Source organism: Pseudorca crassidens, chromosome 11 (assembly GCF_039906515.1).
Source record: "Pseudorca crassidens isolate mPseCra1 chromosome 11, mPseCra1.hap1, whole genome shotgun sequence".
In the NCBI taxonomy this organism is placed as follows: domain Eukaryota; kingdom Metazoa; phylum Chordata; class Mammalia; order Artiodactyla; family Delphinidae; genus Pseudorca; species Pseudorca crassidens.
In genome coordinates this window covers 100,783,914-100,796,439 of record NC_090306.1, presented here as the reverse complement: position 1 = coordinate 100,796,439, position 12,526 = coordinate 100,783,914, and the positions used below count along the sequence as shown (strand labels likewise).

General features: G+C 46.3%; 1 protein-coding gene across 1 annotated transcript in view; it reads left to right on the top strand.

Moving 5' to 3' along the window:
* EFCAB6 (EF-hand calcium binding domain 6) overlaps positions 1 to 12,526 on the top strand; it is a 227,434-nt gene that overhangs the window by 226 nt on the left and 214,682 nt on the right. Inside the window, exon 2 of the mRNA XM_067698329.1 lies at positions 1,020 to 1,227. The gene's annotated coding sequence lies outside the window, so the exon portion shown is untranslated. The remainder of the gene's footprint in view (positions 1 to 1,019; positions 1,228 to 12,526) is intronic.

Genomic DNA, 12,526 nt, shown 5'->3' with positions numbered 1-12,526 from the left:
CGGAGCGTCCGCTCCCCGTCCGTGGCATAGGGCTGGTGACCCGTTTACTAGTTCCACACATGTGTGTGGCGCGCCTGCCTGTGGCAGGAGCCGTTGTCGGCCCTGGGGCTACTGCAGTGAATAGTACCGTCTTATTTGTGTGGGGGAAACCGACTATATAAGCAACGAGGAAGATGGCGAATCTGCCTCCTTGCATCTCTGAGGGTTACATCGCTCCAGTTTACAAAATGCTTCATGTCCCTTATTTCATCTGTCCCCACAGCAGTCTTTCGAATATTTTAAACTCTGCCTTATAGATGAGGGCTTGAATTCCACGGGGTGAAGGGGGTTGTCCCCAAATCACACAACCGGAAGTTGCAGAGCCAGAATTCAAACTCAGCACTTATGTCGCATGTCAGGATCTCTGGTCTTTCTGGAACATTCTTCTTCCTCAGGCCGCACGAGTTATCCCTGCCTCTCTCAGAAATGTTGTTTGGAAGCACTCTGAAATTTCAGAGGTTCTTTAAGACTGTAGGTTAAATCACCCCATACTTCGTTTTCCTTCTCTCCTGAAAATCTTTGCCTTTCAGGATGCCTTGCCCCTGTTAAGAGGACTCCTACTTCACTTTCGAGAGGAGTAATTTAATAATGTTTCTTAAGCTCTATGTGCCCCTAAATGAGTAGACTTACAGAAATGCTGTAAAGACTTTTTTTTGACTTTTCACATACTGCTGTTCCTTCATCTCTTTCTTTTATCCGTTGTCTTCAATTCAACATTTACTTGGCTAAGTTCTGGGGAATCGAAAGTGAATCAGGCAAGAATTTTGATTTTCCGTGAACATATTTGTCTCCCACTCAGCCTTACTGGAAGCTTTAGGAGGGCAAGGATTTGTTTCAGCTGCCTGTGCTCTCCCTTTCCCTATACCATCAGTTTAGTTGTTGGCTCATGGCAGGTGCTTGTAGATATTTGTCAAGAAATGCTTACATGAGACTTTAAATTTGCTGTCCATTTTGTCTTCCGTTTCCCTGACCTTTTCCAGCTGTCCACCTCTTCCTGTGCAGAGATCTCTACAGCGCCCATGCTGTGACCCCTGCAGCTGAGTGGCACATGGAGACAGAACCAGCTCCAGGAGGGTGCTCAGGAGTCTGGCGCCCGCCCAGAGCAGGAATCCAGCGGGACGCCGTTGGCTGTTAACCAGACAGTCGCTTTAATAAAGCGTCTTTACAGGTATCGAGTGAATGTTTAAGGTTAGTAGATCATGATGGTCACTGAAGTTTTTCTTGGATGACTCTTTCCCTTGCCAGGATTGACAAACAAGCTGTACAGTACAGATGAGAAGGTGTGAGTGAGGCAAGAAGCTAACAGTTGCTTCCTTCCTTTAAATACCACTAGTGAGCTGACCTTTTTTGTACAGCATACTTATCTAAGAATACCCCAGGTCTAGGCTGTGCAACTGTGTAGGTTGAATACTTGTACAAGTTAAATATTAATTCACCTTCAACGCACTGCTATCTAGGATATCCACGCCATTTAGGAGAGGAGATGCAAAGGGAGGGAGCATTTGAGAAAACTCTGTGAATGAATAACATATGAACATGAAGCACTTCGAGCACGAAGGAGCCTCGTTTTCCACTTTTTTCTCCGGTTGCAATCTTGTACTGCTATTTTGTTTAATTTGTTTCAGGCGCCATTGTTATCTTTTCATCTGTTTTTCTGCAGTTTTACTGTCTCTACTACTACTGCTCCGCCTGGCTAATACTTATTGAGCACTTACCGTGTTCCAGGCACAGTTTGGGACCTCACATTACCTTTTTAATTTAGTGCTCACTTCCTGCATATGAAAAATACAGTTATTATTTCCATTTCATAGATGAGACAGCAGGGATGCAGAGAAGCTAAGGGACAACAAAGCTGATAGATGGTGACGTGTGGCTTCTGCGTCAGGACTGCCTGGTGACAGAGGCTGTGTTCTTATTTTTGTTTTTGTTTTTTGGGCCCTCCGTGCGGCCTGCGGGATCTTAGTTCCCTGACCAGGGATTGAACCCGGGCCCTCGGCAGTGAAAGTGCAGAGTCCTAACCACCAACCTCCAGGGAATTCCCAGAGCCTGTGTTCTTGACCAGTGCTCTTACACTCTCAGATATGTGTGTACTCCAGAAGTCCCACTGGGCTTCGAGGTGACTTCTAAAAATATATACAATATGGTAAAATAGGAAAGTAACTTCAGGAGGAAAGAGAGTAGTCAGATCATCTGTAATGGTTAATATAGTTGGGCTGCAAATTTAGCTGTGAGCTTCTTTTTTTTTTCATTGAATGAAAGATTCTTTAAATTCTGTAGTGCTTTATAGTTTTCAAAAGTTTCACACACATGAGTTCATATAATCCCATAATAACCCCTTTTTTCCCCTCGCCTCTATATTGCCCCTCCCCCCTTCCCTCTCCCCACTGGTAACCGCTAGTTTGTTCTCTGTATTTGTGAGTCTGCTTCATTTTTGTTTTATTAGCTGTGAGCTTCTTGAACCCAGGAGAAGAAAATTAAAAAGAAAAAAAAAAGAAAGCAATTGAATTCATTTTGTCCAGGCAAATAAGGCATTTTAGTTCCTTTGGAAAAAAAAGAAAGCATTTCTAACGCCTCCATCTAAAGGACATTTCTCCTGGGGTTCATAACCAAGCCCTGGGTGGCCGGGTTTACTACAGGGTGACCAGGCTGTAGGCTCAGTGTGTCCTCACTGTTAAGGGAGAGAATGTGGATGGTTGTATTTGCGTAGGAGTTTGGAAATGAAAATTTTTGAGTAGTAGTTTCCAGGAGCACCTTCTGAACTGTGTTTTTCTCCTGGGAATTTGTAAATGGTCTCATCCTGGGCCCTGGGCTGGTCCCAGTCATTTGTTTACTTAACGGCTACTTATGGAGCACTTGCTGGATGCCAGGCCCTGTCTAGGCGTTGAGGACACTGCGGTGATGGTCAGGTCACTGTCCTGATGTGCCCGGTGCCTCCACCCTGTTGTTTTCTCCCGCTGGAGTGTTTCTGGACAGACTTTGGTTTGCCTTTCTTCCTCGTCCTATGAAACCCGGAGACGACCCTCAACGCCTTATACCGTAATGGTCTCCCTGCCTTTGACCCTGGGCTCTGGCTGATGCGTGTTTCTGTGCCTTCCCAGGACCTAAAGTTAAGGACAGCTGTCCGGGAGTGAGCACAGCCTGCTGTGTGTCAGGCTCTTTAGATGCATCATCTGAGTCCTGGCACAGCCTTCGGAGTGTGGCGCTGAACCGTCGTGGGTCACTCGCCCCTTGAGAACCTGGTGGAAGCCATGTATCCTCTCTCGAGAAGAATGACCTCACACACACTTTGGCATTTAACCTCTGAGAGTTTGAAGATCTAAAAATGCACACATGTGTACCTTGTCCCTAGATTCCAGGTTATGAATAACGTGCTTTAAAGAGAGATATTATCTCCATTTTGCAGTTGAGGAAACTGGGTCAGGAGGAGGTTAATTAACTCGCAGGTTTGCCTGGTAGATAGTGGGACCAGTTTGACTCCGTGTCTTCTTGACTCCAAGCCCTTTATTTTTTCCACTGTCCAAAAGTAGAGATGCTCAGTAAATGAGGGAGCGAGTGTACGAAGGTCTAGAAAGGGAGCTTTAAAGTGTATGTGCCCCAGAATCTGCCGAACATCCATTTGATATCAGAATAGACAAGGAGAAGATTTTTCTCAAGGAGTTGGATTTAGCCGCCAACATTTTTTGTGTTGCTTGCAACTTTTTCCAGTTTTGTCAAGTGATAATTTTCCCCCCATGATACCAGTTCCAACAGTTTTTGCTTCTGATGCCATTTCTGTTTGGCTGTGCACATTTCTTACTGTCATGTTGAATTATGTTTTCTCTGGATGCCAAGGCAGATGGATGGCACTTTTGTTATGATTCTGATATAAATAGCATCTGTTAGAAACTGGACATCAATACTTATCTGGCAAGTAAAACAAATATATCAGTGGAATAGCCTTCTAATCATGTTTTTGCCTGTGGTTAGTAAGTGCCTCTGATGGTCTATGACTCGGTGCTTGTTTGGGGGCATTGGTTTTATTATCCTTGCTATTTTCTACCTTACCATACAAGTTTTGATATAATCGTATTTATTAATTCTCTTTATATAGAAAACCTAAACTGAAGATGGTGCAAAGCCAGGGGTGACCTAAAGGGCTCATCACAGTGCCTCGCTCATACTCAGAACATTGCTTGGCTTTCGAGATCAAGGGTAAAATGAACCCACGCTCCTTACCCTTGCACTGTTAGGTGTTGATAACTGGGGTCCATTGAGAACAAAGATTAATAGAGTGCTTCCTGCGTGCCAGGCCCCATGGTAGGTGCTGAGTACAGGAAGATGAGTGCAGCTGATTCTCTCCACTGGAAGAGCTCACTGACTAACTAGCAGGGCGCACAGATAAACAGCCGAGAGAAAGGTCTGGAAGCAGAGAATCAAAGTGAAGCTAGATATGGGACTAGAGGGATGGACTGGGAGGTATTAATACTTTATTCTTGACGTGCCCCGGCCCCTAGCAAGGTCATGGAAATATGGGTGCCTTTGACCTTTTTGTCCTTCTCTTTTTTAAAAAAAAAAAATTATTTATTTATTTGGCTGTGCTGGGTCTTAGTTGCGGCATGCAGGATCTTTAGTTGCAGCATGCGGGCTCCTTTAGTTGCGGCATGCGGAATCCAGTTCCCTGATCAGGGATCAAACCTGGCCCCCCTGCATTGGGAGCGCGGAGTCTCAACCACTGGACCACCAGGGAAGTCCCTGTCCTTTTCTTTATTAAATAAAACAATTGGCAAAGCAAAACTATAAGACCAAGTTGTCTGTAAAGGTATGATTAGTTTTTTTAAATTTTTATTTATTTAATTTTAATTTTTTTTTTTTTTTGCGGTATGCGGGCCTCTCACTGCTGCGGCCTCTCCTGTCGCGGAGCACAGGCTCCGGACGCGCAGGCCCAGCGGCCATGGCCCACGGGCCAGCCACTCCGCAGCACGTGGGATCCTCCCGGACCGGGGCACGAACCCGCGTCCCCTGCATCGGCAGGCGGACCCTCAACCACTGTGCCACCAGGGAAGCCCTAATTTTAATTTTATTATTTTTAATTGAAGTGTAGTTGATTAACAATGTTGTGTTAGTTTCAGGTATACAGCAAAGTGATTCAATTACACATATATATGTATATTCTTTTTCAGATTCTTTTTTTAAAAATAAATTTATTTATTTATTTATTTTTGGCCACGTTGGGTCTTTGTTGCTGCGTGCGGGCTTTCTCTAGTTGCGGCGAGCGGGGGCTACTCTTTGTTGCAGTGCGCAGACTTCTCATTGCGGTGGCTTCTCTTGTTGCAGAGCACGGGCTCTAGGTGCGCAGACTTCGGTAGTTGTGGCACGCGGGCTCAGTAGTTGTGGCACACAGGCTTAGTTGCTCCTCAGCATGTGGGATCTTCCCGGACCAGGGCTCGAGCCCACGTCTCCTGTGTTGGCAGGTGGATTCTGCTGTGGCCTCTCCCGTTGCAGAGCACAGGCTCTGGACGCACAGGCTCAGCGGCCATGGCTCACGGGTCCAGACGCTCCGTGGCATGTGGGATCCTCCCGGACCAGGGCACAAACCCGTGTCCCCTGAATCAGCAGGCGGACTCTCAACCACTGCACCACCAGGGAAGCCCCGGCAGGTGGATTCTTAACCACTGTGCCACCAGGGAAGTCCCCAGATTCTTTTCTGTTACAGGTTATTACAAGATATTGAATATAGTTCCCTGTGCTATACAGTAGGAACTTGTTGTTTATTTCATATATAGTAGTTTGTATTTGCTAATCCCAAACTCCTAATTTATCCCTCCCCCATTTCCCCTTTGGTAACCATAAGTTTGTTTTTTATGTCTGTTTTGAGTCTATTTCTGTTTTGTAAATAAGTTTATTTGTGTCATTTTTTAAAGATTCCACATAAAAGTGATATCATATGCTATTTGTCTTCCTCTGTCTGACTTACTTCACTTAGTATGATAATCTCTAGATCCATCCATGTTGCTGCAAATGGCATAATTTCATTCTTTTTTATGGCTGAGTAGTATGCCACTGTATAAATATATGTACCACATCTTCTTTATCAATTCATCTGTCGATGGGCATTTAGGTTGTTTCCATGTCTTGGCTGTTGTAAATAGTGCAGCAGTAAACATTGGGGTGCATGTATCTCTTTGAATTAGAGCTTTCGCCTTTTCCAGATATAAGGCATGATTAGTTTTAAGGAGGATAGGAAGGCCTCATGAAGGAGGGGCTCTACCCTTAGTCTTGAAAGATGAATTGGAGTGTGGTGGCAGAGGAGGAAAAAACATGAACCCGTACTCAGAGGGGAGGGACTACATGGTATATTCATTCAGATTCTGTGTAAAAATGCAGCAGGCACGGAGCTGTGTGTCTGGAAGAGCCTCCTGGGGCCAGGTTAGTAATGATGTGAATGATCTTACACCCACAGTCAGAAGCTTGATTTCAGTCTGTACACCCTGGAGAAGTAGTGCAAGTACATGTTTTTGGTTGCCTTTTTTTTTTTTAATTAAAAGCAATGTAGATTCACAAAAAAGTTGCAGAATCAGTACAGGGAGTTCCCGTGTGCCCCCAGCTTCCCCCAGTGGTAGCATCTTACGGAATAACCGTAGCACACTTAGCAAACCAGGACGCTGTCTTTGCTACAGTGCTAGTAACAAATAGAGACTTTATTAAGATTTCACCGGTTTTGACAGGCACTCATTTCATTTCTTGGTGCACAGTCCTGTGAAATTTTAACACGTGTGTAGTTTTGCCTTGCACGTTTTTTAAGCCAGGGAGTAATGTAACTGTATCTGTGCTTTAGAAAGATAAATCCTGGCAACAGAGGAGGATGGAGCAGAAAGGAGTTGGAGACCTGGGTGCATCTAAGGGGCTCTTTCTGGAATCCAGATGGGTGAGGACGAGCGTGGGCAGTGGCCTGAGGGATGGAGAGGGCAGGGGGTCGAGGTAAGACGTGTTGTGCAAGTAACATTGACAGCGCTTGCTGACTGCTTAGACGGCGCGCCGGCGGCCAGAGTCGTGGAGAAAGAAGCAGGCCTGTGACACGGTTAAGGACTCTGGTCCTAGTTTTCTAAGGGCAATAGGAAGCAATTGGAGTTTTTAAAGCAAGGAAGTAACGCGAGGAGATCAGTATTTTAAAATGATTGTTCTGGCTGATGTGAGGAAAATGGAGGGAACCACAGTGGTGTGTGTGTGAGATTGTGGTGTGGTGTGTGTGTGATGTGTGTGTGTATGCATGTATGTATGTGTGTATGCATGTGTTTGTGGTGTGTGTGTGGTGTGTGTGTGTGGTGTGTGTGGTGTGTGTGTGTATGGTGTGTGGTGTGTGTGTGTGGTGTGTGTGTGCGGGGTGTGTGTGTGTGTGGTATGTGTGTGGTTTGTGTGTGTGGTGTGTGTGTGCGGTGTGTGTGTGTGGTGTGTGTGTGTGTGGTGTGTGTGTGGTTTGTGTGTGTGGTGTGTGTGTGCGGTGTGTGGTGTGTGTGCGGTGTGTGTGTGGTGTCTGTGTGTGGTGTGTGTGTGCAGTGTGTGTGTGCAGTGTGTGTGTGTGTGTGTGTGTGGTGTGTGTGTGTGTTTGAGTTATGGGAAGAGAAGTGGTGCTCATTGTGTTGACATAAAATACTTCTACCTGAGAAACCTAAGATTTGGTGTGAAATTCACATGAAGGACCCGCCCAAGGTTTTGGACACAATTTTCCAGTAACTCGCAAGATCGGATTATTTTGCAGACCCGAGGGCTCTGTTCCTATGGCTTGATAAGCTGAATAAGAAAATCCATCTAACCCCACTGCTCTCTTACTTTTCAGAATTCACAAATTCAGAAATAGTTTATCTTGAAGGCAGTGAAACAAAACAGCTCCAAAACAGATAGTGCCACCGCCGCCAGCACCACGTGGAGCAGAACCAAGGCCAGGCAAGCGCTCCTCTCTCCCCAGCGCCTGTGTCAGCAGCCGGGTCAGAGGAACCTGGCGAGTTCACTGTGTGGTGCTGGGCTCAGGCTTCGAGACAAAGGTGCTCAGAAAGTGGTGGTGATACCACGATCACTTCCATCCCGTTTGTTTCAGTTGTTCACGCAGCAGGCGTGTGCTCAGTGCTGATTCTTGTGCCACAGTTGTCCTCTAGGAACTTACATATCGTATCAACAAGCATCGGCTTATAAATTTTAAAGTCGAATGGCCTTCATTTGGTGCTGCACGTGACCACAGGTGTTAGCTGGCCACGGTGAACTCGGAAGATGCTTCCGCCAGGCCCGCAGGGCTCTCTGAACAGTGCAGGTCCACGTGTCTGGCTGTAGGTGGCGGCAGCCCCACGACTTTCCGTTACGGAACTCGAGCTGGGAAACCGTCTCTTCTTCCCTTTGCCAGCATCCAAGGACTTGCTGGGGCCCGGCTGCACTATAAATAGGACACATTCGACACTCCTGGTCTGCTCACAGGAGCCGGGAGGATGCGGTCGTTTCCGTGGATTACATTTTAAAAGGCTGCCGGTGAAACCATGTCTGAGCTGGGAACAGCTGCTTGACAGCTGACGTGTGGTCAGTTTCTCTGACGCAGCTTGTTTTTCTGTTGCCTGTTGCTGTATCTGTCATCACATTAGGTGTGGTGGTGAGTCTGAAAATATTCATTAGGCAGGAGTGAATTTCTGAGGCAGTTTCTGAAACTAGACTTCTGTGTCCATGATAGAGAAGGCGTGTTACAGGCAAAACAGGATAAGCCTTTTCTTCAGGATCTGTGTTCCGGAGCATCAAGGAGTTCATGCTGATAATAAACGATCCCCAAACCACAACACTCAATTCAGTTAAACGCAGTAAGCATTATTTTTTGGGCCACCATCATCAGATGTGCTCCTTGCTCTCGCGCCACTGATGGTCTAACAGGGAACACAGACATCAAACAATCATGAGGGTCGTGGGTGTTAATTAAGAAAACCTTTGACCCTGGTCACTAGTTCTCGGCACAGGGTATGAGAGTGAGAAATCACAGATGATGCCGAGGCTTCTACCTTGGATGGTGGGAAAGAGCGTGACGATCCTAAACAAGACCAAGGAGTGGCAGGGTGTGTGTGTGTGTGCGCGCGCGCACGTTTTTGGAGGAGAGTGCTGTTTGAAAGACGGGGCTGTGATTAATTTGATAAATGCTTTTGGAGCTCCAGTGATACTGGGTGCTCTGGGGCAGGGGGTACAGTAGTGCAAAAACACTTTTATTTCATGGAGCCTATAATCTAGTGTATAGTTTCCCAAATGAAAGTATAATTACTCATTGAGGTGAGTGCAGTGCAGGGGAAGGACAGGCTGTGATGAGAGACTCTACCAGGAGGATGTAGGCAAGGCAAGCAGGGCGCTGTCTCTAAGGAGGCCATGGCCACATGTGGATCAGGCGGTGAGAGGAGTCAGCTGGGGGAGGAGTTGGGGGAGGAGAGGATCTGGGCAGAGGGGCCCATGGGGCCGTGGGAAGCAGGTGGGGAGAGTGGCGAAGGCAGGAGCCGGGTCACATGCTGCCGGGTAGGCCCCGGCAGGCATGTTATATCTAACATGCTGTGATACGTTTATTAGAGAACATTTAAAGTAAAGCTCAGTGTCCGCAGCAGCCCAGCATAGCTGTTTTTGTCTGCAAGATGAGGCCCTGTAGACCCTGGCCTCCTGTGGAAATACGTTTTTATATCATGTTTATAGCGTATACCTCACTGTACCTTTTCTCTTAACATTGTGCTAAACATGTCTTTCTGTTTTGACGTATTCTATATCGTTATTTATAATAGTGATAAATAATCACCAGGTCAGACTTCGAGAGGCTTGTGTTTTATTTGGAGTTTGATTTCTGAGCTGGTGTGGGTGAGCCTTGTAGTGCATGTGGGTAGACTTGAAATTTATGCTGCAAGAGAAGGTATTTGTGAAAATGCGGTTCGGGAGGAAGGTGAGAGCCTGCCTGGGGGTTTGAGGAGACCCTGACGTCGGGGGAGACCCTGGGTGCAGGAAGGCCGAGGCTCAGATGCCAGGGACCACCGGCTGGGGAAAAGGTTGGTTTATAACCAGGGATTTTTCCGCTAAATTGAATTCAGATGACTGGCTAAATTGTTTTTTATGATACCCTATCATTTGGAATATAGTTGTAAATCAACTTGCATTCTTATAATTCCTATGTTTAGGTCAGTAAACGAGGGGTTGCCAGCCCATTCTAAGATCTTAAGGGAGTGTGAGACCGAGGCGGGGGAGGCGGACTGGGCTTCACACGCTGGTGTCAGGAGCCCCGGAATCCTAATATTTGATTAGGTATGTATGTAGATGACTCGCTTTTAATTTTCTACATGTTATTTTGAGTAGGTTGCAGAATTGTTAGACTGTCCTGCAAGTGTGAGGCATCCATTCTTGAGAATTGACAGGTTTTCTTACGACTCTATTAATGTGTGCAGATTTCATTGTTCTTATCCATGTGTCGATGTGAGCATGCACACAGACCCCTCACGTGTACCTGGGTGAGTGCAGACCCCTAGCACAGTTGGGCAAAAAGCCTAGGATTAAATTCAGGCGACTTTGGGTCTTGGCCTCATGAGTAAATTTGGCTTTTCCCTGTGGTGTTTCATTTCTCCACCTCTAAACATGTGGATAATGGTGTCTAACTCACAAGGTTGATGATGAACCAGTGGCCAGCAAAATGGGTTATTGCGAGGTGACGCTACTAGAATCACCTAAATGCCACGTGTGCTGGTCTTTTAGCTTCATTTTGATATCAAGCCGGGAACTTTACACATGAGCCTCCTTAAAAACTGTAGACTTGTACTTAGAAATCAACTTCAGCTTCTTCTAAAGCAGTGGTCCCAGCTTGTTAAAACACAGATGGCTGGGCCACCACCCCAGAGTTTCAGGTTGGTTGGTCTGGGTTGGAGCCTGAGAATTTGCATTTCTAGAAAGGTCCCAGGTGATGTTGATATTGCTGGTTCAGGGACCACATTTTAAGAACCACTGTTTCAAAGCTGCATGTCTGCTTCAATAGCCTTTTAAAAGATTTTTTTAATTATTTATTTTTTGGCTTTGTTTGATCTTCATTGCTGTGTGCGGGCTTTCTCTAGTTGCGGAGAGCGGGGGCTACTCTTTGTTGCGGTGCACGGGCTTCTCATTGCGGTGGCTTCTCTTGTTGCAGAGCATGGGCTCTAGGCACATGGGCTTCAGTAGTTGTGGCAGTTGGGCTCAGTAGTTGTGGCTCATGGGCTCTAGAGCACAGGCTCAGTAGTTGTGGTGCACGGGCTTAGTTGCTCCGCGGCATGTGGGATCTTCCCAGACCAGGGCTCGAACCTGTGTCCCTTGCATTGGCAGGTGGATTCTTAACCACTGTGCCACCAGGGAAGTTCCCAAAACTAATTCTTTTAAATAGAAAATAAATGCATGTAGAAAATAATGGTTTTCGTAACAATAGAAAACCATGTTATGTCTGCTTGAGGAATCTAAAAATGGAATAATAGCTCCTGTCCTCTTGAGATGAACTGATGAGGACATCTCTTGGGCAAAGTCTTTAGCGTAACCCCTGCGATGGGGTGATGCACTTCAACTCTCATCAACTCTAGGAAGACAGGTGTCACTGAGTTTCTGTAAGCTACGTCAGGGTAGTTAGATGTCCTGTGGGGATACCTTGTTCCTGTTCTTTTAAAACGTGCCATTTTCTTTACATCCCAAGTTAGGTCTTGAACTCCTGGGGGCTGGGTGGGCCATACTTCTCTTTCTGTTCCTCCACTCTCGCCAGTGTGTGGCCTGCAGCATTCGCTGAAGAGTGAGCGGTTGAGAGCAGAGTTGGTTGGAAAATGCTTACACCAAGAACGTTTAGGTATAACATCCACATAGGCTCCGTTTTCAGAGTGATCCAGATTTGGCTTTTCCGAGTATTTGTATTGTAATTGAAGTCTCACTAGCTTTTATGACCCTGCAGTTGGTAGAAATTAGAACTGGAGAAGACCCAACGGGTCATCCAGACCGTTCTCCCGCTGGAAGAGGCTTATTCCCTGCAGTGTACTCAGTAGCATTAGGAGGCATTACTTTTCATATGATTACTATTTTTTTGTGTGTGTGCTGTCTTCAACTAAGTGTTTCTTGAATTGAATCTCTTTGTATTCAAGTAATAAAATGCACAACAGGCAGTACATTTCTGGGTGATTATCTCACTCCTCAGGTGGTGCAATAAGGCATGAGGCCAAAGCCCTGGCATGCCTTATTGTTATCAGGCAGGGAATTTATGGATAAAATAAAGTGGTTAACTGCATCAGCAATAACCACAACGAGGAACGCAGTTACAGAGGATCCCCCCGCCCCCGTGCTTGGAGAGCAGGTCAGGCAGGAGACCAGAACCTTAGCCGTGCAGGCAGCAATGGGGGTGCCAGAGACTCGCCACTGCCTTCAAGGAACTTGTGAATTTTGCAAAAAGCAGCAGGAAAGCCTTGGCTGTTGACAGCCATGCAAACTTGATACCTGGGAAGAGCCTGACTCTGGACCCAGC